Source organism: Megalops cyprinoides, chromosome 19 (assembly GCF_013368585.1).
Source record: "Megalops cyprinoides isolate fMegCyp1 chromosome 19, fMegCyp1.pri, whole genome shotgun sequence".
In the NCBI taxonomy this organism is placed as follows: Eukaryota; Metazoa; Chordata; class Actinopteri; order Elopiformes; family Megalopidae; genus Megalops; species Megalops cyprinoides.
In genome coordinates, this window is record NC_050601.1 from 9400201 (window position 1) to 9425522 (window position 25322).

General features: G+C 39.8%; 1 long non-coding RNA gene across 1 annotated transcript in view; it reads right to left on the reverse strand.

Moving 5' to 3' along the window:
* Positions 1-25322, reverse strand: part of LOC118794838 — a 35484-nt gene that overhangs the window by 1239 nt on the left and 8923 nt on the right. Inside the window, exon 2 of the long non-coding RNA XR_005005770.1 lies at positions 22403-22490. This is a non-coding gene — a long non-coding RNA (uncharacterized LOC118794838). The remainder of the gene's footprint in view (positions 1-22402; positions 22491-25322) is intronic.

Sequence of the window (25322 nt, forward strand, 5' to 3'; positions counted from 1 at the left end):
GATTCTGTTCTGAAAACAGAGCTGACCTCAGGTCGGAATTCATCCGAGAAGACAAGGTTGTGGACTTTCGATGGTTTGCATATTTGCAGCTCTACCTCATATAATATATTCACTCAGTCTGCTTATACAGCATTGTTCACTGTCAGGAGAAAAGAGTTGCTGTTAATCAGAAAAAAAAATCAACATTCATATCTAATAATATACACATTTTTTATTGTAAAGTAAACATTTTTCATATTTTACAATAATCAAACAAGCAGCATTTTTCTTTTCAACATGGCAGTACGGTTGGATCATACACCATTTAATGGACACGACTGCAGTCCCTGTGGCATATTGCTATTAAAAGTCGACATCGGCCAATTAGCACTTGACAGTCAGGGAAAACAGAATGTCCCTGTTTTCACACCATTAGCCTGGAGACTGTCAAACACAGCTGATGGGAACCAGAATTCTGCATGGGGACCATGTGCTGCATCAAACTGATTAAAATGGAACAGCATACATGAAAACCAGCAATTTATGTCAGGATTAGATAATGTAAAAAATGTGCTAATATAAATGAGAGTGTTAAAAATAAAATTACATTATCCATTGCTGTGTGGTTTTTTTTTTTATTATTTTTCAAAGAAAACGTGATGTTGTATTTGCAAATAGATTGATAATGTATAGTGGAATTATAGTAGTATTTGTGGAAACACATTAACCCCGATGGACAACAGTATGCATAGTATATTATGCAAGTCGTGTATATTATTCATAATATAATCAGTATGGACAAAATATGTGGAGACGCATTGTGGACTGAATAAAATCAGTTGCAACTCCCAGGTTTGGGTTTCTAGTCTTTATGAAAACAGCATATTTACAGTTAGCCTAATATTTTCAACTTCAGTTGCTGTATGAAAGCATCAGGGGAAAGGAACACAGACAATTATGCCCTACAGGAAATGTTCAATCCATTTGTTCAGTTATTCTAATTCTAGTCCCATAGTCAGTAGTAACATCAGAGAGGTACTTAACCTTGATATTCAGATGAAAATACTGTTGTTTCCAAAAAAAAAAACTTCTAAGAAGTAAAAGACTCTAGGGTTGATATCTTGTGGCATTTCGACATTTATAGGTCTATTTTTATTCATTGCTAATGTAAGATTAAACACCCCCCATTACCGACACAAAAGCAATGATGGTGTCAGCGCTGTGCCACTGCAGATGCACAAAATGTCCAGAACTTAGGACTGTTTATTCAAGATGTTTTTTGTTCAAAGAAACAACTCAGCCATGGGGAATTTTGCTTTGCACTGCAGAGTACATTGCACTATGTATCGACATTATGACATGGATGTGACAGCGGTATGACAAATTAGCCTGACATCAACGTATAAGGTATCCTCAGTGAAAGACACAGCACTGTACCAATGCACTAGGGCACACAAAGAGATTTTTTTTTCCAGAAATGCCTGTTGAACAAACTGAATATAAAATTTAGAAGTTCCCAGTACAATAACCAGTATGGCAATTAACATGCGTAGTCTTGCGTAAGGATTTTTTTGAAGACACCTTTACAGCATCCAAGAAATTACAGAGTGTTCCGATTGCCCATAGTATGACATTGCTGTTGCTCAAACGGTTCAATGGAACAGAAAACTCAGATTCAAATATTTTGGCCACACACTGTGTAACTCACTTTGTATTCAGCTAAAATCCATGGAAACTGTAATGTCAGATTCTGTATCATGGAGATTGCTATTAGGTATCTCCATGGTAAGTAAGAAATGAGCCACAAAACCGCAGTCCTAATTGGCTCTCCTCAAACAACAATCGAGTAACACACTGTGTAAACTCACACTACGCTGGGGTGACCTATGCAGGTAATTGCATATGTTATCGACCTTGATAATAGGTCTGCCAGTTAGATAATATTACAAGATCATAAATCAATTCTCCGCTCAGAATCTTAGCACACATGGACAATTGCTTGAGACATATAACGATTCTTTACAATGCTTACTACATGATATTTTATATGGTACTTTTCGTATGAAGAAAAGACACCAAATAAATTTAACCTACTTTGGATTTCTCTTAACACAGAGCAGTTAAAATTTCGTCTTGCATTTCAAGAGGAACATTATTGTGGTGCTGTATGTAAAGACATTACATTGTCATTACATACATGTGTAATACATACAACACATGTATGTATTACACATGTATGTAATGACAATGTAATGTCTCTTCTTTAAACATGAAAATAATGTAAGGTAATCTACAAGCAATAGATTTATGGTGCTCATTACTGCTGTGGGCATCCCAACACACCACAGCTGTCAGGTGGTGTAAAATCTAGTGAATGTGAGCTAGGCCGGAGTCACAGCCACTTGCTGCTGCTGTTTGCTGCCCAAGCTCCATGCTGAGAACAGATATGCACAGGCATTACTGAAGCATTGATTCAGATTTCACATGAGGGAGCTGTCCCTTGGAATTAGGCAGGAATTCAGGCTTCTGGGAAAGCACAGTAAAAAATATTGTGTTTGATAAAGCACCTGCTACACAAAAACACTTCTGAATAATTTAGAAGTAGGTACAGCAACAAGTATGGGATTCCAGTTTGAGTACTCTTGGACAAGCATTACCATTTTCTTTCAGTGTACACATGCTATTTCAGGAAAGGGGGAAAAGTATGTACACTTCATATGGCGGAAAGGATTTCTGGCACCAAAAGGATCGTATCATATGTTTATATGGTTAGTTTATTAGAAATATACTTACAACTATCAATCTCTGTGATTTGGGACAGGTAATTCTGATATAACACCTAACTGCAGGTGGGTGTGGGACAGCACATTTTCATCCAGCACATCATCTTATCCTGTTTAAATTAATGCATACAGCTCACACTAACATCAAGGAAATATTTTCACATAAAGATCCCGACTGTTGGGGTCCTCATGTTATACATATGTTATACATATGGTATGTTATTTTATGTAACAAAGGTGACACTGGTATTACTTTACATATGTTATGGGACATAAGAGTCTCCAATTAATTTGTACCTGGTCACATAATCTGCCATGCATAACAATGCTGGAGAGAGCTATGCAATTGGATGGTATGAAGTCTCAGACTATTTCTTCATGATCTACAACGGTAGAAGATGTAAAAGATATTACTGACAATTTCTTTTGAAATGCACAACATGCATACATATACACTATACTCTATTTATTATTCCTTGTGTGTTGAATTTCATTCTGTATTATTCCAAGACAATGTTTACCTTGTTGGTTGGGTGCCTTTATATTTCATATACTTCATATAATTATTTACTATATGCATAGTATATTATATAGTTATTATATATAATAACATATATAAATACTGATATTTATATGACATAAAATGTATGAAATGATGTAAAAATGTTAGCAACAAAGGAAGGAGAAAGGGTTTCATGGATTCAGAAAGAAAGCTGATCACTTTGAAAAGTTACCAATGTTTTCTGTGACTGGCGAATGATCCTGTGCCATATAAAACCCACAGAACTGTGTTGCTAAAGTAATTTCAGAATGAACCTGCTTTCTTTAGCAAACATGATTGACTAGGGGTGGGCTACACATGACAGAAATGGTTGGATCAGCATGCTTAGAACAGCTTGGCACACAGACAACCACTTAGACCAATGGACAATTTACAGCCAGATCCAGCCTTTGGCAGGAATAAACGTGTGGTGATATATCAAAATTGACGAGTAACTGGCATTTCAGGTAAGGCTGTGGTTAATGAGTTCACTGCACTGGGATTAAAAGAGGATCAGAGCTCTGAGGGAGACATTTGGAAAAAGTAAACCTGACACTCTTATCCAGGATGTTCAGAAAATGTTTTGGCTGTATGTTTTAGTAATGAGTTTAAGGAAATGTTACATTTTTGACAGATAAATTTAAGTTCACTGGTCTTGATTGATGTCAAATTTTCTACCCCAGTTTTGGAAAACAGTCATGTGTAATTCAGGGAAGAACAATTTTAGCCTACAAAAGCTATAACATGTATTCCCATTTTAATATTTCTGACCAAGACACCCTTCTCCAAGAACAACATTACAAGGCTAGTGGAGCTTTAATATTCAGCACAATGCCACATATTGCTGCTGGGCAGTACTGACACAACCTTCTCAAAGTATATGCCCAGTAGGCCAAAATACATTGTTTTCACATTCGTTCAATTAAATCCACACCAAAAACCATAACTCACAGCCTGTTTTGTGTTTACTCTAGAGATCTGTAAAGCAAAGTCATATCTGTGACATATACCACAATTTAGACCTGCAGTAATAGAAGGAACTGATATCAGAAAAGATTAAGTATTTCCCTGGACCAACATAGTGAAGGAAACCTTCCAAGGTTCAACCTATCTGCAAATCACTCTCTGTAAAAAGTATCAGAAGGGCAGAACCTGTTCAAATGTATTACTCAAAGCTAAGGAGAAACTGCTGTGATAAGATTATATTTTGTTTTAAGAAAATTTAAATTAACGAGAAAGGATTAAAAAACAGACCGTAGATATGATCATATACTGTATATAGTCAAAATCAAAGAGAGAATGGGAGAAGAGGAAGTATGATTGAGGATTGAAAGATGTGAGGAGCACACTAATGACATCATGATACATTTTTCTAAAAGAAATTGCAATTCAGATAAGTTCATGTCAACAGGATAATACCAAACTGTGCACTCCTACTTTCCAGTGTGCTCTCTCCCGGGGAACATAACTGTTTCCTAGGACAACTGACACATACAAGCTAGTAACCCTTCAGCACTGCAAATATAACACTGGCCCTCAAATTGCAATCTACATGAAGGCCACAAGGAGGTCTAGGGCTTCTCTTTGACTTCCTCTTAATGACAGTGACTTTCTCTCTCATCTCTCTCAATTCAGTCAAATTCAATTTCTTCCTCTCGCTGTGTCACCTCGGTTTCTTTCTCCATCTCTCCCTTGTCGCCCTTTCTTGATTTCTTCTCTCTGTCTCAATTCAGTTCAATTCAACCATCTTTCTCACCCTCCCTTTTTCTCCCCTTCCACTCCCTGTTTCATTCTTGACTGACTTACAGGGCTCATCGCTCACTGTTTTTTTTTTTTTTTTTGCCCTGCCTCCTTTTGACTCCCTCTATATGCGATCAAGAAAGTGAGGGAGCAACTCGTCGAAATCCCACTGCCAACTACTAAAGCACCACGTGATGTCTTTGTGACAACCAATAATTTATTCTGATTGGCGCGCAAGAGTGGCTGAGTGTAGGCCGCAGATTGACAGGCAGGTTAATTGTGTGGGACAGCTTTTGTATAGTTTAATCCTGAGATATGTAACGTGTGCCCCCGCCAGCTGCCCCCGATGAGACTGATTAAACCGTGTCTCTCGGCGCAGCTCCAAACACACAGGACTCAGGGCTGCGTGTCCTTGGGGGCAAGCGCGGTAGGCAGAGAGAGCTCATTCTCTGTGGCACAGCGTAGGACCCCCATTCAGATTGAACATGCAAGGACCTTAGACGAGTGTGACTGTGACAGGCTAATGATGCCATTTTGTATTGCGAAGGTATCCACACCTGTAGTTCAGATTCAAAGGGCGCAACTTGTCATAACTAATGGCAATCATCAAAAAAAAAAACTATTCACATAGAGCCATCACGTGCGGCAACTAAAATCTTAACAACTGTACATCATACGTAGTGTCATCCAAAATTAGTCAGATACTGATTCAGGTTATTCCCTACTTGGAGGAGAAATCACCTAATTGTAGGTGATTTCTCCTCCAAGTAGGGAATAACCTGAATGACCTGTTACAATTTCTGTGTGTTTTCACGATTCATTCCATTGTCATCTCTCTTTGTAAGCACCAGTAACTCGTCTGGCATCCTATTATGGCAATCATGACAATCTATTATAATAGATTACTCTAGTCTCCTTCAGATTGTTGTATTGAGTAACTGCAGCTGTGCTGTGATGTCAGCCACCTGTCATCTGACAACTAGTAAGTCAACCTCATGAGTGTCTTTGAAGCTGAAACACCAATGGGGTATTTAATAGATACACAGTGGCATTGAATTAGTATGTTACAAACTGATGAACAGGCAAGTGTCACACATGGAGAAGAATTAAAAAAGAGAATCATATTCAGACTGTTGTCTTATCTTTTGTATTCCATTTCATATTGAATTGAGTCAGCCAGATGTAGTGTTTATTCCTCAGATAAACCATTCAGTAAAACAAACAGCAATTTATTTTACAATTATCTTTCTGGAGATATAACATCCATCACAATCATAAAATTATGCAGTGCTGGGATGGTTTCCTAGCACAAACTTAGCCTGTGTACATTTCTGAATACTGAATTGCATACGTGCGGACTTCAATACTAACAAACTTCCAATGCTTTATCACAGACCCCTAATATGATACAATCATGATATTAGACAGTTTCATATAAAATGTTGCAATAATACAATTACTTGCTATTTTGAGATTTGATAGTATGAAGTTTATGTTGAAACCGATTAATGCTAACACAGAATAACACGAGATGTCTTGATCATCCCATATTCATTATAAATGCTTTTGAGGGGTTAGTCAATGATTAGAGCTTATTAGTTCTGCATAACACCTGTAACAATCTAAGACAGAAAATGTCTTGAACCCAATGGATCTTTATTTTTATGTGACCAAAATCATGTTTTCCATTATAGTTCAGTTGGTGGAACAGCAATCTGCCCTTACTCACAGCAAGTATAACCACTGATTAAGCTGTAAATCCTGGTTATTACTGTTACAGTTACTTTTCCTGAGATGTATTTTCTTCCCCCAGAACCTTTAGTGTATGAAAGATCCGGACCGCTTGCTTTAGGGACCGCTGGTTTAATTTCTAAACATGCACCCAAGGTACTTCATACTAACATACATCTGTGTACACCAGACAGTGAGGATACTATTCCCATGGACAATCTCTTTCCTGTTCTATGAAATGAAAAGCTAAAACTAGCCACAACTATTTCCTTGGTCATTTCCAGTAAACTCTTTACTTTCTACACTTTTACAATGTTTTTTTTTCTGAACAATAACAGACAGACTACTATACCCCCGTGAAACACAGCATGGATGACAGTGAGTTCATCTCTTTTTTTTTTTTATCAATCTGTCCATATAACATTCTGTTTGTGTAAACAGCTTTTTAATGTGTAGACGGGCACAGGAGGAGTATGCAGCATTCATGCCTCGACATTTCTGCTGGTTCTTTGAGAACACTGCTCTCACCCTATTGTGATCTACACTGGTTAAACAAGCTCTGACAGGAAGTCATGTAAAAGGAGTCTTCCTGAGGTCAGCAGCGGGGTAAATAAGATGGGGGAAAAAAAAGAAATAAAGCCATGCAGAGCACAGAACGCTGGAGCACAGGAGAATCGTTTTATAGTCAGCATGCAATATTGATGTGAGAAAACATATATATACACATATATACACATACTGCCATATACCAAGCATGATCATAAAGCTCACCATAGTGAATGAAATATGACATGGGCCTCTCAATGATGCAAGAACTTCATTTCTCGATTAAAATACCATTAATATCGTATGACAAAAAATCACATAATTTTAATAAGGGAAGTGGAAATAATACATTTTTTATGGTACATCTGTACATTTACGGTACATTTTTTAGCCTTTATTATTTTTGTCCCACATTGTTTTCTTGTTTGTAAAACACTACAAGTACATACATGGGAAAATACTGTAGGACCCTTAAGTTACAAGCATGACTGGGATACCCTCACTCTATTTCCCCCTCATTCTCTTTAGAAATGCAGGCTGGCTCTTGAAAGGCTAACCCTTGGATTCAATCTAAACTGCAATGATGTCTTTAGAGAAAGTGTTATTGCCAAAATCATAAAGAAGCAAGTTCTTTCCTTAAAGTGTTGCTTGAATCCAGGCCTAGATTGCATCGTGAGCCCTACATAAATCTGGGATGGCTTTATTATTGGATCTAACAAGTCATCTTGGTGGTATTTATTGAATCTGGGGGCCAACATCTCAATATCAATATGAAGATGTTTGTGCTGTATAATGTTACAGTCTGCTGCAAGGAAGACAATGGTGTTGCTTCCCACATAAGTGTGTTTTATCCCTGGTCTAGGGCAATTCCTGCAACATTTAACACTATTTTGGACCCATTTGTAGGTGAAATTGAGCATTATTGCGTTTTTGGGAGACGGCTAAGACTTTCGGCACACAGATGAACAGAATTATTGGGATTCAGTGCCTGTCTTCAGAAACTGCTTCCTGAACACAAGAAAAAAAAAATATCTGAAATATTTCTTCAGCATTATGTGTACTCCTCATTGATAATACCATCATGACCAGATTGGACACAGTGGGCTGGAGATGGAGTTATTGCTCTGAACACCCTGGGTCTTTGCCCTTAAGAGAAAAAAAAAAACAATGAAAGAAAGGAGACTATACAGAGAGGTGAAAATGAATGGCCATAGAGAAAAAGAATTACCTGAGATGTGAGTAACGAGATAAACATCTAAGATTGATGGGATTTTGCTCCAGGAAAAGGTAGTTCATCAGGATTTGAATAAATGCTGCCAAGACCTCCAAGCCCTCATATTTTGGGAATGGAAAGGTGCAGAGTTAGTAGATAATACCTTCACAGACTTCAAATTACGTACAAGAACTTGTGGCTATGAAATATTCATTATTTCTTCACGTAATGGAGGGAACAACTTGTCCTGTATATAGTATACAACATCACGTCATGCATTTTTAAAAAGCCACTAATTAAATTAAGAACAGAATTATCAAGTGAAAATGTCATAAATAAAACACTTTGTGACCTTTTGAGAAGAAAATGGAAAAATACATTAAAAGGGTTAAAACAATTCTTACTCTCTCTCTTTATCTCTCTGTATATTGTGCATGCATTTGCATGTGTTTTACAAACATACAAATGTGCATACTGTAAATGTACAATGCATGCCCAATCACAGATAAGATACGTGGAATTCTACTGTGAAAAAAATGTTTTGTTTTTTTTTTAACTGCTACACACAAGCCTAAAGGCATGATACAGTACTGTGACCAATTAATTCTGCATTTAATATCCAATTGCCTGAAGATTACCATTTTACTTCTGCACAATACAAAACATAATGGTATGTCAACTTCATGAAAATTGCACAGCATTAATAAACAATAGGACACCATCAGTCATCCCTCACATTCATGTCTGACTGACAAGTGGGAGTATTTATGAATGCCCAGCCAGTGCACTAAATATTACTAAATTAGGATGATCTGTTTATTTTGCTGGGATCTGGAGGATGCCTGAGAGACAGGCTCTAAACAAATCTCCAACCTGACTCTGTCTCCACACGCTTGCACTATGTGTGAATAATAGACATTTGAATTACAAATAACGTCCAATTGCATTTCCCCATTTCAGTCACCTCTTCATTTTTCTTCTTTGGTTTTATTCATAGGCATTAATGAGGGTCCTCAGCAATATGTCATTCACAGAGAGCAACATAACCTACATTGACTTTGTCTCCAAGAAACAGTCCCTCAATGATGACAATGCCCGAGGATGTATAAAGGCAGCTATATTCTGTGAGCTGCGTGACTTAAACCATTGGCTGGATGTGTGTGCTGTCATGGACTGACATGTTTGTGTGGCCACGGTCAGGCCTCTTCACAATTAATCCTCTGGCTGTCAGAAATGGTCACAGTTGATGAAGAGCAGCCCTTTGAAATTTGTCCCTCACATCCAGAATGCTGGCTCATGCTTCCAAAGCAACTCAGTGCTCTATTCAATCTAAGAGTGATGTGCTTTTCCCCTCAACTCTAAGTAATGTAATTAAGTGCTGTGTCATTTGGCTTATATAAGGAATAAAGGTATTGTTCTCATAATCAAATTCACCCACCCACTGCAAGGCCATTCCAGCCCCTCTACTTTTTGTCTACAGGTACATGGAGCAGTAGCAGTGAATTGGCTTTTTAACCAAGAGGTTGTGGTTTCGCATCCTGGGTACAGTACTGTTCTGTAAACCTTAAGCAGGGTATCTAACCTGTACTGCTTCAGTAAATATCAAGCTTAATAAATTAATAATGTGAGATGTAAGCCATGTAATTTAGCTCATCCTGGATAAAGATATCTGCTAAGCAAATACACAATGTAACGTACTGAAAAGGGCAGCGCTGTTCGGTGTTTCAGTGACACGTTTGTGTGCTTGAGCACAACTCGAGTCAGCCGAGGGATCACCTGCTGTGGCGGAGAGATTGCCAGCATCTGACAATGTGAGAGTGGAAGGTAATACCGGGAGGTAAAAGGCTATGCTGAACGCAGTTCACACTTTTAGTTTGCAACAGCAGACACAAATCACTACGATATAGTCAGTGGAATAAGGTGGAACTATACTGTAGTTTCACCTACGGAAATAGTTGGGTAAGTAAAATATGTTGGCACCTTTAATATCACTATCCAATCATATAAAAATCATGATAGATGACTGACTGAAAAGTAATATTATATGATGAAATCAAGGAGCATATTTAAAAGGAGGTAAGCTCATCACTATTATCTCTCCAAATGTATAGATCACATAAGTCAGAAGCCAGTCTTGCTACTAACCCGAACTGCACAAAATCCGTCTCCTTGTATCTCATTACCAGAAACCATCCTAATGTCAGTGTTAAGGTGATAATGATGACAAAGAACTCACTGCAATTAGGGACCTACCAGGAAAAATTCATTGTGAATAATAGAAAAAAATATTATGAAACTGTTTTCAACATTTATGGTCTTAGAGGTTGAGAGTAACTTCGACTGAGTCTGAAACTAAAAGGGGGTCAAAATCACAGAAGGACCTTATTGTGGACTTTAACACTTCCCACAAATCCAAGGGCCATCAGACAAAGACAGAATGTACAGCTCTGGAAAAAACAGAACCTTCGGGTCATACAGGTATTATGAGAGAATTGTTTAAACTGAAGGATTCTTTTCTTTTATCTTACAATATTTCTCTGTTCCCCCTGCCTGTGACCTTTAAGGAAAAAAAATAAAACACTAAATGTCAGATGAGGGGTGTGATTCCACTGGCCTGAGTACTCACACAGTAGGCCTTGAGTGAGAATCTTTTAAGTGTAAGCTGTATGACGATGAAGTCGAATCTTAAGACTCCTTTTCTGCCATATTACATTTCATATTATAACATACACTCAGTGACCACTTTATTAGGTACACCTGTACACCTGCTCTTTGACTGTGGGATGATTGTTGGTGCCAGACAGGGTGGTTTGAGTATCTCAGAAACTGCTGATCTCCTGGGATGTTCACGCACAACAGTGTCTAGAGTGTATAGAGAGTGGTGTGAAAAACATCCAGTGAGCGGTAGTTGTGTGGGCGAAAATGCCTTGTTAATGACAGAGGTCAGAGGAGAATGGCCAGACTGTTCCAAGCTGACAGGAAGGCGACAGTAACCCAAATAACTACACGTTACAACACTGCTATGCAAAAAAGCATTTCTGAACACACAACATGTCGAACATTGAGGTGGATGCGCTACAGCAGCAGACGACCCCTCTGGGTACTACTAATGTCAGCTAAGAACAGGAAACTGAGGCTACACTGGGCACAGGCTCACCAAAACTGGACAGAAGACATTTGGAAAAACATTGCCTGGTCTGACAAATCTCGATTTCTGCTGTGACATGCAGATGGTAGGGTCAGAATTTGGCGTAAACAGTATGAATCCATGGATCCATCCTGCCTTGAGTCAATGGTTTAGGCTGGAGGTGGTGGTGTACTAGTGTGGGGAACATTTTCTTGGCACAGATTAGGTACGTTAATACATAATTGAGGATCGTTGAAATGCCACAGCCTACCTGAGTATTGTTGCTGATCATGTGCATCCCTTTATGACCACAGTCTACCCATCTTCTAATGGCTACTTCCAGCAGGATAATGCGCCATGCCACAAAGCACACATCATCTTAAAATGGTTCCAGGAACATGACAATGAGTTCAGTGTACTCCAATGGCCTCCACAGTCACCAGATCTCAATCCAATAGAGCACCTTTGGGATGTGGTGGAACGGGACATTCGCAGCATGAATGTGCAGCCGGCAAATCTGCAGCAAGCGTGCGATGCTATCATGTCAGCATGGAGCTGAATCTCTAAGAAATGTTTCCAGCACCTTGTTGAATCCGTGCCACGAAGTATTCAGGCCGTTCTGGGGAAAATGGGGGTCCTGCCCAGTATTACAGAGGTGTACCTAATAAAGTGGTCACTGATTGTATGTATAGTTTTGTACGTCCACTCTTATGCATTACATAAATAGCTGTTTCAGCTGAACAAAAACTGAGATCAAACACCATTGCATATTTACTGTGAGATTATAAATCATCTGCATAAGCCAGCAGTAATGCACAAGCTTAATCTTCAGTGACAACACTTGTTAGCATTGAAAATCCCTAATAAACTAATGTTGAGTCCCATTAAGTGACTTGTGTATGGGAATGAAATAAATCAAAGGTTTGTGTTTGAGAGCTTTGGACCAGTCTATTTTGTTATCTGAAATCATGAGTGGAATAGCCAACTGTAGCTCTTCAGTACTTTAATGGAGGTGAACCCAGCTATCATCACAAAGCACATATCCACATATTCTTTGAGAAAACAATTACACTCTCGCTGCCCCCTTACAAAGCCTTGAAATTTGCAAGCCATCGATTGGCACAAATATTATCAAGATGTTTTTACAACATAATGTAATTTCTTTAGAAGGAACAGATATTTTTATTTCAGATGTGAAACTCAATAATAATTTTGAAAATGCTACTGATGATTCCAGAATACAACACCTCTCTCCTCCCAACAGTAACTCCTCATAAATCTTTCAGCATTTCTCTTGTCTTGCACACCCACACAAGTTCTTGCAAATGGATGATAAGCAGTCCATTAGAGCCATTCTATGAAGTCCACATGGGTCCTGACGGCACTGGGTCCATGTGAATGCACAGCCTGCCTTTCCTTTTGAGAATCCACCTCCTCAGTCCAACGGTGGAGCAGCGTGGGTTGCTGCTGAAAACTCCGGAGCCTCAGAGCCATGCGTTGTTCCTGCGGGGAACCAGCAGCCATTTTCCAGCCTCCATGACATTAGGGCCCCTTTGCACACAGGGTAATGATGGCTTTGTGAGCCACCCACTGGGGGCGACCTAATGAAGCAATGATATAGGAGACGAGCTCAAAGGACACACACTAAGCTGGACATTCCCACTGTGTCCTTTGTCCGAGGCTTTAACATGGTAAAAGTGGTTCTGTGTGTCTACCAGGGTAGAGCTTCTGATGTCTGATGTGCCACATGTTTCTTTCAAAAACATGTACATGCTAAGACAGCTATAAAAAACAAATTCTCAGCCCTAAAAAGTTGCATGTGTATCACAACTTATGTTTTTATCCCATGTTCCACTCGTAATCCTTAAGACCCCTACAACCTCCCTTACATTGCAAAATGGAAAATGTTCTTACCAAATGTAAAAATACATACCAAAATATATCACTGAAATGATTTTTTTTTTTACTAAATAATTATTAATACTCACAATATTGTGTAAGTATTATGTATGGTAATGTTTAGCCCTCAGGTTGTGGCTATGTAACGCAGATAGTTGCAATTTGTTCCACTGTGTACTTGCAAATTAAGCAGTAAAAAGATGTCTCCAATGTGCAGTGCTGAGGTGGTGAATAATACATTCTTTCACACAAGAATGGTTTTCCAAAATGGTTCACCTAGGAGCCATGAACAAATAAAACATTCTAGCATTTTGGTGAGAGCTAAGTAGGTATGCATTTGCATTATTTATTTGCTTAGCGTACATCCTCATTGAGGACACGCACAGCTACATTTTTACATATTATGCATTTATACAGTTGGATATCCTGTACATATTGAGGCAATTCACAGTGCGTACCTTGCTGACGGGTCCATCGACAGGACCCCACTGACTATACCTTGCATCATAACTATACATGCTGTTTCCCTAACCACTTTGACAAGACACCATCATAGTTTGGTGAAATAATAATTCAGTGAATTACATGCAGGGCTTCATTAAGGAAATGCCCAGTCGTACACACTGAGCTAATTATCAGTTTTCCAGTGGCACATCAGTGGTATCCCAATGTGGCGCAAACATTTTTTGTAAGCACCTTTTTATACTTTTTAGATGTGCAACATGAGAAAATACCAAAGCCGTTTTCCGTTTCTTCTGATTAATGGCACGATGGGACTGTGTTAAAAGCTGGATTCAAGATCCCAATTCTGTTTGCCAGTTTTGCTTTTTTTTTTTCTTTTGGCTTTTCCACTCATAGGTTTTACATTGTCACGTTCACCCCGGTGGTTCCAGCTGTCGAACACGGCTGTGGAGCCTGGCTTGCTCGAAGGGAGCCAATTCTGCAGCACAGATTCCAGCGTGCCCTTCTGTCTGGGACTGTCTGTCTGGCTGGGTGGTCACACAGTCGTGTTACAGGGTGCCGTAAGGGTGCTTCAGTGTAATGAGAGGGAGTGCTTCCAGGGACAGAGTGGCAGAGGCTTGGCTAAAGTGTCATCCCTGAGTTTTGCAGTTTAACGGAGCCAGCTGCTGCCTCCATTGTCTGTCTGTGGGGACTCTCTGACGTCAGTGCAGTACAACTGTAACTTCTCACTCCTGCGCACTCCCCCACCCCCACCTTGTTCCTTTCACTGTGTTCCCTTTATTTTCTCTCACTATTGTTCGTTTTATCCCTCTCTTCTCTGCCTCACCCCTTCCCTCTTCTACTGAAGGTTAGACGTGCTACAGCTTTCCCATATGCTATGTCATGGCAACCAAATTTTTTTTTTTCATGTGTCATTGAGAAATGCATGTGCCTGTGTACGTGTGTGTGTGCGTGTGTGTGTGTGTGTGTGTGTGTATGGGTGGGCGGGAGCTGATGGAAGGGGGTGGGCAGGGGGGAATGAAAAACAATTGGGTTATAATGAAACTGCTTCTCCTGGGAATGGAAGTCATTCAGCTGACCGAACTTCTGAATTACTTGGGAGAGAGTGAGAGGAAACCAAGGTAGAGGGGAACATGTACCATTTGCTACTGACTCAATTAGCATCCGCCCATTAACTACTGTGGAGAGAGTGCCCAGGAACCAGTGGCACAGGCTTTATCCATCCCGGACACAGCACTACAAGTGAAGAGAACCCTTTGTGGCATCAATCATACGTTCTGCAGGCTGGCAAGGCTGCTTTTTAAACGCAAGAGTACAGACAGCTGTGAGGCATTGCAAACTAATTATTTTTTATCTGACTGGCCCCCTCTGATAAGTAGGCGGCATTGTGCTACCGCTGTGTGTGCTGCATTCATTTGTTTTCTGGACAAAGCCTTTTACTTTTTCATGACTATTGACTTTGCCGCTCTGTACAAATTGAGGCTCAAACCAGCATCACTTTTCCCCCCGGCACATATCCAATGTGACCCGTCCTTCAAAGTTAATAATAAGTCACAGTAACTTTAAATCTGGTCACCAGCTTTGTAATTTAAGCTGTGGATCATGTGGGTATTGCAGAGAAACGGCATGTACAGTGTATAATAAAGAGACGGGGACTGTAAACGGCTGCCACACTCCTCCAGGTTTAAATAGAGCTCTTTATCAGAATGTCTAGTTTTGATTTATCATTATTAAAAAAAAAAAACACCCAGTATGCTATTCCAATGAAGTTGCATACATTTAATTGATCCCTTAGTTGACCTTTTGTCTCTTTTCTGCCTGCGTAGTAACTGGCATAAATTTTGTGTCAGAGGCTGACATAAATTACAGCCTGGGTAGTTATAAATATATGTGACAAAGTGTCTGCAGGAGAGGGGGAACACTGTAGTTTAATTCAATTTAAATTACCAAATGACAATAGCTCGCCTGATATGCAGTCCATTAAAATGCAGCTGCATGCTTGCTTTAATCCCCTCACTACTGCCTTAGAAAAAAAAATATTCAATGAATCTCTCATACTGCATGAATTGTAATTACTATCCCCAGTGTTGCCATGTAAAAAAGAGCATTAGCATTGAACTTCATCAGCTGATATCAGGTGCAATGCATGCTAACCGGCAATCCGACAGACACAATTATTTCATAATTTAGGAAGAAACAAAAATGGGTTCCTACTTCGGAAATTAAAAAATATTGAGAATACCACAAACATTATGTAATTAAGGTACTTTTGCCAGCCACAATAAAGATGTGACTATTATAAAATAAAGTCTATCAACACACTGCTAGTTATCCCTTGCAATGTGAAACTTTAAATGAGCTTCAGAGAATCAGTGCCTTGTAAATCTGCAAAGCTCTGCCAACTGTCCCTGATTTCATCAACAGCCCTTCAACTAATTGAAACCTCTTGTTGGAGATGCAAGCTTTTCCAGAACTAGCAAAAATCACATTGAGAGGAATGAAGCGCATTTGATTCATTATGTAAAAGATGGTAAGGTGTAAGGAAGGAGAAAATTAATTATCTCCACAGGAAACTGGCGTGGAAGTTAAATGTCATCAAAAGATACTTTTGTGAATATAACATACTAGAAAGTAGAGTGAAAAACGGGGACAAGGAGAGTATGTGCAGCAATGATTAGCAGTGTTATTGGTATTACATACTTACTGGAGTGAGATGTGTTGTGGCACCTGTGCACACACACACACACACACACACACACATATGCACACATGTAAAACTCCCATTTCACCCAAATATGTGCCAGCCTTTATTCTTGTCCTTGGTGAGATCCAGGACAGGAGCAAAATTAAAGACAAATGGTCAGTAAAGCCAGCAAAATCTTTCTGGAAAAACATCAAAAATATATCCGTTTGGTTGGCTCATCTATTTGCATTTACTGATATATTTATAGTAGCTCATTAGGTGACAGAAATCTTGCCACGTCATTGGAACAGGGGCCATACTGGATCATTAATTACATTTCGTTCTGTGCATGTTTTAAAAAAAAAACAAGAGTGAGATAGGATGAAATAAGCCCTACAGGTTTTAATGCAATTTTCCAGCCCATCGGTCCACTGCTCATTTCTCTGGCCTGTGAGTTCCACAGCTGCCAGCGTCGGGATGTGAACTGACACGTCTCCAAGTGCTGGCTCAGAACCCAGGCCCGGGAAGGCTCCATCATCTCTGTCCTCGGTTCCGAGGATTAAAATGTAAACCAAGCGGCGCACACTTTGATACTTTGAATGACGCACACATCTACGGCTGGCTGACACTACCGGTGGGTCAGGGTGAAAGCGTTGAGCTCAGTGGGCCTTCGTCATGAATGTGACAGCTGAGAATTCTGACTCTACTTTAGGTGTGCTGTGTTGGTATGTGTGAAGGACTCATAAGAAAGATACATTATGATACGAAAAAATGCACACTGAGACCAAAAGATAGTATAAGTGGTGAGGGTATTCTTTGCAATGGATGATGACATGGAAAAGCTGTAAATATGCAGTGAGGCCAAGAAATCTGACGAGAACGACTAGAACAAAAAGAAGTCCAGTTTTTTCATTTACATTTTGTCATTTAGCAGAAGCTCTTATCCAGAGCAACTTCCAAACTGCTAGCAAAAAGTGCATTAAAAGAAAATCACATGAAATGTAAAAAAACAAGGACACAGCTTGTGTAAGTGTCAAACACGGTGCTGAGGTCACAAGTGCGTACATTTTTCCAATGCATAAGTGAAATGCAATATATCCATTATTATATTTACGCCAATAACTTCACATTTTACACAATCACCACAATATACCAGAGAGCTACCACATGCCACGCAGCCAATGTCTGTTCACACACACATACACACACACACACACACACACGCATGCATGCACATGCACACACACATGCATGAACATGCGCACACACATACACACACACACTTTATCTGTAGGTGAGTCTCAACAAATTTGCCCATAGGCAAAGCAGGAGGAACTACTGATGTTCACAGCAGTATTCACTACCTGATCAGAGCAAGTACCTCTTTGCATTTTTTCTTCCCATCCAAAACATATTAATCTGTTCACACTCACAAATTGAACATGAAACAGTGCATTAGGAGACAACAGCTACACTTTGGTGTGAAAGCAGAAGTAATTAGCATATGGCTCTTTCCAGGCTCTGCTGGCTTCTTTCAGGACCACTGGAACAGGTTTTCTTGTCTGTCTCTCATTTTGCTCTTGAAAGCATGACAGGATCCGCAAAGGGGTACTTTCCTGGCTGCCTGAGTATTTGCTTTCTTATTATTGAACAATGCACTGAATAATGCCAAGCACAAATGTACCATCACTGAACACTCCCAGAAAACCCTGACTGAGCTGTTCTTTTTTGGCTTTCAATATCCAGTAATTTATACCTTTCAGTATTAGTATTACTGAAAAAAAAATCAGTCATGTCAGTTTTCTACCTAGCTAGTTTCTAGCTACCTAGTGAATTCAGTCAAAGCTATTTAACTTGCAAGATTTACCTTTTTCTGGATAGGTTCAATGTTGAGGTTTCAATGTACAGATGCTATGCTTCCTAAAACAGCTAGAACGGTGGCTAGGTAGTTAATGCATCAATTCTGCCACTAGTCAAAACCCTCCAGAATAAACTTTATCAAAGAAGTGAAGATAGCTCACTAACTAATACTGCAAAATAAAAAAATATATATACAAATCTATACCCAAGCAGGGTTTCTGCTCGGGTAAATTTTCATCCATCAAAATGTCAGACAGGATGGAAAATGTTCCATCATTATGAAATTTTGTCCATCATTTCACAGGTTAGCAAATCATTGTTCCATTCCATTCCATTGCTGTTATGCATCTGATAACTCCATCTGATAAGTCATGTAATGAAATGTTTTCTACTATTCAGCTGTTAATATATTGAACGTATCACAGGCATCTGCATAACCCATAAATATCTACATACCATGTGCTGTAAACTGATTAACTTTATGTGTTCACTTTTCATATATCTTAAGAGTTATGATAGTTTGATAGCTATCTACTCTTGAAAGGGTGCTTTAGAAGGATTTCAGAGTATCTGTCTTCTTGTAGCTTCCAAAGATCAAGGGCAGGGAGCAATTTTAAAGACTGATGAAAAGACTTTAAATTACCAGCAGTGCTGGCACTGTATTGGGTTACTGCATTTTTACGCAACTGCATTTTCCTCAAGTGTGATGAGAAAGTCACTTCATTCTCTTGCTATTAAGAACCGTGTGAAACAGAGAGGCAAGGAGGAATCTCAGCCAGAATGTTGCGTATTTGTCCCTGTGATCTCACAACGGATCAACTGGAAAAAGCGGCCTTGTGTGTGGAGACAGGAAAGTGACTACCAGTTGAGAGCGTGCAACAGACTACTGCCCATGATTCATTCCACCATCCCTATGAAGATTAAGCAGCAATGCTGTCAACAGTGATGGCAGAGCCACGCATCTCTTCTGGTTCCTCAACATTGAATGATGTGGAGCCTGGCTGAGTGAAGTAAAAGAAGGTGGAAATTATAGTATGCATGTTTGTTACATTGACATATGTTGACAGTAGCAAGCCTAGCTACCGTGATAATGCCTATGGAGATCTCTAGTGTCACCACAAAGTGTCTGTGTGGCAACAGTAAAATGTGGACTGTAATTAACAAGAGCAGGTTCTGCTCATTTATTCAGCAGTCAAGTCAATCAAAGTCTATGTGGCCTTACCTGCCCAATCAACCTGATGTGCCCATACAAAGTCAGTCTGCACAATTTCCCTTGTCAGGGGTACCGTTTAACTGCATGGCTTTACGCTGTGTTAAATGACTCAGTCTTTATCCTGAGTATCTGCAGTGTATGTGCAGACTCACGTTGCAGTGAGACTGTTGGATTGTCCTGAAAACTGATGCTGGACTGTGTACTCCAGGACCTGGGTTTAGTATCCCTGCCTTAAAGCTTCTTTCTAGGTGGTCTTATGAAAGTATGGGATGATATATGACCGCGTGCCTCTGCTACAAACCACTCACCCTCCAACCACCCCCAAACCATTTCAACCTAGATGGTGATAAATCTGTGACCCTTTCTGGGACTCAATGCCCCAGCACACCAGGTCAGGTTGTCACTTTTATAGTGTCCTACAGATACTGCTGCTTGTGCTGGAAGGTAAGCCAGCTATTCCTTTGTCATTATCACTCAATTAAGCAGTCCGCAGTTTTACTTGCTGTTATCATTTTCAATCGTCAGAACCACTGTCATTCAAAACTTAATTGTTGCTGAGATCTTGTGAGTGCAAAGCTGACATGTTATGCTAGATAGGTAATGATCTGTGGGTAGTGTCTTCCAATTAGCACGGAATGAGATGTTAGCATTTCAGGAAAACAGCAGGAGAGGGTTCAGTATCTGATCTCATAGGGAGTTCAGCAAACAATTGTAGTATAACGATGTACATAGTTTTATGATGTGGTAATACATATGAATACAAATGTTGTACCTTGCAGATGAGTTACTAAGTTAGTAAGTACATGACCCTACTGAAATCTCTGCTGTGGCAAATCTTACTGTCTCTGTCTATTCCATAAGGAACTGTTAGCTTCAATTTGATAAGTAGCAATTTGATAATCAATGGGCAACAGCCCTTACAAGTCAGGCTTGCACATAAAATAAAGATTGTCTTTAGATCATGTCAACAACTGATTTATAGCGTATTCACAGGAGCATAAATCATGTGATATGTATCCATATTGTCGCGCCACTGCTTTCGTGAAGTAAACAAGCACATGACCAAAGCCGTGCCTTTTGAAAATGCCTGGCAGCAGTCCATAATTATTCATAATCCACTTATGAAGTTAAGGTATAATACTGGCACATAAAGCTGTCATGGTGCGTCTGTTGCAGCTACACACCGAATGGAATCTTGTCAGTTTATATGTTATTTATTTATTTTATTTTATTTATTTTGCTTTTGTGAGTTGCATTTGGATTTTGAAGGAAAATAAAAATGCCTATCAGAATTTTCAAAGGCGTCTGCCTCATATTCCCTTGAGAGCTTAATTTGATCCTGCCACTCTGTTTTCAGGGGTTTCAGTTTGTTTTTTTTTTTTTAAGTTTGCAAATGGATACAACCGGGTGTTGATCTGAGAGCTCGGTCACCACTGACACGGAGATGTTAGAGGTTGCATTAACTCAGGTGCCTGCATGTTATTCTTGGCATTCCATTCCACATTTCTGCTTAGCTCATCTTCACTCAAAAGGCATCAAACTGAATCAATGAGCTTTTGATTTGACCTCCTCAGGCTAAGCTAAAATAGAAAAGACGTACCTTTTCTCATTTGCAGTTGTTCTACCCTTCGTTAAATTTGTCTGAATTGCAATTTTAGCCAGACCCATGGAGAGGGTGACTGTAAGTAAGTACTTTGAACAATGTGGAAATTCAATTTTTTAAAATATCTCATTTTATTGATAGACTAATCAATCAACTGAATTACATATTGCATACACACAATTACATATTTTAGAAGGATATGTAAAATGTCAGATAACTGTTGTATTGGTGAAAACATCACACAGCTCTTGAGTAGGACCATACTAGAATATGCCTCTTCCTTCACCAGCTTGCCTTTATTATAATGTCACATAAGCTTGGCCAGTGCTATGTGATGCTACAGTGAATGACCAGTCTTATAAATGAGGAGTGTCTTACACCACAGTTCAATAACATGGTTAATTTTAGTATGGTCAACCTGTTACGTTTGATGTATGTATTCCAATATTAAAGGTATGTTGATGGTGTCTTTAAGTTACACACTTCTTACAACACAGTGTCAGAGTAAATTGGACTTGCTCTAGCCTTATGGAGGAGGAGTGAAGCAAAATGAATGCAAACCTTTGATATACCCACAAGCAGCTAATAACCATTTTCCACACTGTAAGTCCTACATTGCACCACACTGAAGTGAATGCCAACTGGAGGATCTCTTCACTCTCTTCACTGATGCCATACAAGCAACTTGCAGGCACTTTGACAACTGCTAGTCGGTACCACAGCAGCAAGGCAAGAAGTCCCAGGTTGATGAGACCTACCCTACCTAGGCAGAGCAAAGCCAATTGTATTCTGCAACTATGGACTCCAAATCATTGTCAGCGGATGATGAAGCTCAGACTCAAACCAATGTCTGAGCTGTAGGGCTCAGCCTATGTGGAGGAAGTCCCATACGCAGCTGAACCACTCAGGAGCCCCACAAATGTGCCTTTGAAAAGACATTTGAAATGTTTTTTCTTTTTCAATTATCACTGTGTACACAAATGAACAATGCAACTGAATGAAATAATAAAAATGCTTCTTACGAGTATTGAAGGGAAATTTATGCCAGTCTGTCTTCTGTTTCAGTACTTTAAACGTCTTAGCTGGTTGCATTCACACTGTTGAGAAATTCTGTCAGAAAAAGGGAGAAAGTAAAAAAAATGTCATTGAAGAACAAATTATGAAATTGTTTAGTCGCATAATACAGTAAAGGCTAAACAATGCAGTGATGCAAAGCATAATGACATAAAGACAAAAAAAACCAATAATAAAGGCAAAAGGTAGATGGAAAAACTGAAGCAGTCTCACACTGGAGGGGTGGCAAAAAGGACATTGGGCCGGTTAGAGAACTCCACCACATGTGCTGGACCTATAGCACCAGGCTGGAGAGCAGGGATGAGAATAATAAACTGGACCCAGGTGAATGGAAAACAGAAACCCATCTGGTAAGATATCTTGAAAGTGCAAGAAAATGAGAAACTCTCTTTTTTAAAGAACCTGTCTTGCATCGTGTGTTCAAGCAGGCTTGAATGGGGGGAGAGGGCTGAACGGCAGACAGTGTAGGATTAAGGGGACCACACCGTGCTGTTGAGCTGCAAAATCAACAGACAAATTGCAAATGGGTGGCCAGTGTCTTTGATGTAGCAGCTCACAAAACAGAGACATCAGGAATACCCTGATTATGAGAGTTGGAATGACCTGCAGGTCCGACTCTTATTCCAGTTTATATGAAGCAATGCAGCATGGGGCCTTTAAGCCTCTTAAAATTCTGACTGCTTTAGTACTTTATTGGTTGCTACACATTCTGATGGAGCTGTGCGCTGAAATCAGGCATTTGCATTTTTATTGCTACCACGCATAACAATCTGAGCTTATAAACTCATTGCTCTATAAGAGCAAGAATACTGGCAGAGCGGCTCCTGTAGATTCAAGAGCTCCACTCCACGTGCAAAGCAGAAACGACATCAAATGCAATTCTGAGAGATAACAAAATTTGTGTCCAGGGCCGAACGCGGCGCTTTGAAATCCACCCAGGTATTTGTTCCTGTATCGTAGCTCCCCGTTGAGCAGCACTTGTCTCTTTCCATCACAGGGCCCAGGGCATTGACGGGCAGGCTGCCAGATCTCCAGCAACCAGTACCCGCAGAGACGGTGAGTCATCCACCCCCCCCCCCCCCCCGCCACTACCCTCCCTCCCCCCGCTGACTACAGATGTTCCACCGCTCCTTAGGACACCTCAACCAATGCCCATGTAAATCCGCCCTCACAGCGGCCTCCCTACATCTGCCAGCACAGCATTCACTCACACAGGCCAGACCACTGAAGAACCAATCAAAGCTCTTTTTCTGCCTACTCTTTTCATGGCAGTCTTCCCCTCCCACCCCCCCCATCCACTTAAACTGATAACAAGGGAACATTCTTGATTAAATTATGAAAAGTGCTCTTGGCATTACAGTGATTAGGCAGCAACCTCCTGTTACTGTAAATGCTTTGCAGGTTGAATAATTTCTTTAAAATTGACTCACACGTTTATTGTATTGTGGGTGAAGAAAAGACTCTATTCAATCTGTTAACTTCAGTAACTCATACCACTGTGTAGAAAGGCATTTGTCTTGCAGGCTGAGCCCTATGGCCCAAGTTCAAAACCTTCTGTGTCATCTGCGGGCAATGACCAGGAGCTCACAGTGGCAGAACAAATTGACTTTGTTCCTCTGGGGATGGGGGTGGGTAGGTCAGCCAGAGTTTCCTTGTCTCACTGCTATCAGGCACCCTGCAATTTTTCAGGGACATGCTAGTTGTACAGATGATGTCATTGGACTAGCACCTATCCTCCAATTGGTGTCTGCTTCACTGTGGTGTGCTATGTGACTTATAGTGTAAAAGTAGCCATTGGCTGCATGCAAGCATATTGGGGGATTGCATTTGCCTCACTTCAGTGCTCCTGTGTGAATGCAAAGGTTGCCACGGTGAAACAAGCCTGATGTACTGATAGAGATTAAAAAAGAGCATAAAGCAGAAAGAAGCATAAGAGTATTCTACAGAACAAGCTTTTGATTTTTCTTCAAGGAAAGTAATCCAAACCTCTGGCATTACATTGCTTTATATCCCACATTAATATGCAAAGCCATTACTGAGAAAATAGACTCCTTAATTAACCCTATGTGGCTTGAACTGTAGGTTTAGTACAGCTGTATTACATTGTCCTACAGTAGATTGAAAAGGTAAAGTCATACATGGAATTACCCATTAGATCAATTAAGATGTTCTTATTCCTGTCTCAATTGTCTAGAAGTAACTATTTATAATTAGAATTTATGATTTGCAGCTAGGTTTCTGAGTATCCTGGGGAGCAATGTGCAATGGGACTGTGTTCAGATATATCTTGATAATTTCATCTTGATAAAGAATTTAATAACGTAGCCTATATGTGCAGATAATATGCAGATATTATATCTTGATAAATAGTTTAATATGTACTACTGTGTATTGCCACATTGTATTATCATGTATTCTGCAAAAAAAAGGCAGGATTTGGCTACTGAACACAACACCAGCCCTTAGCTCTCAAGGTGCAGTAAGTTTACACAGTATTGTTCATACCAGAAGAGATGTGAAGTCTCTGCTGATTACATAAAATGGTGAGGAACAGGGAGCAATGACAACAATAATTAATGCACAAAGAGGCAAACAAGCGACAAGCTCCTTTCATGCTGCACACAAACGCTCATGTGATGTGGAGGGTGTAAGATTGTATCTGTGTGACATTCTTCAAAAGAACTTTCTCTCTCTTTCTCTCTCTCTCTCTCTCTCTCTCTCTCTCTCTCCCTCTCTCACATACACACACACACACACACACATACAGACATGCACAAACACACATACACAGACACAGCATCTGTCAAGCTGACCCCATGTTTGAAGGAAAAAAGGAGACTTGAGGACATATCAAACTTTGGACTTTCA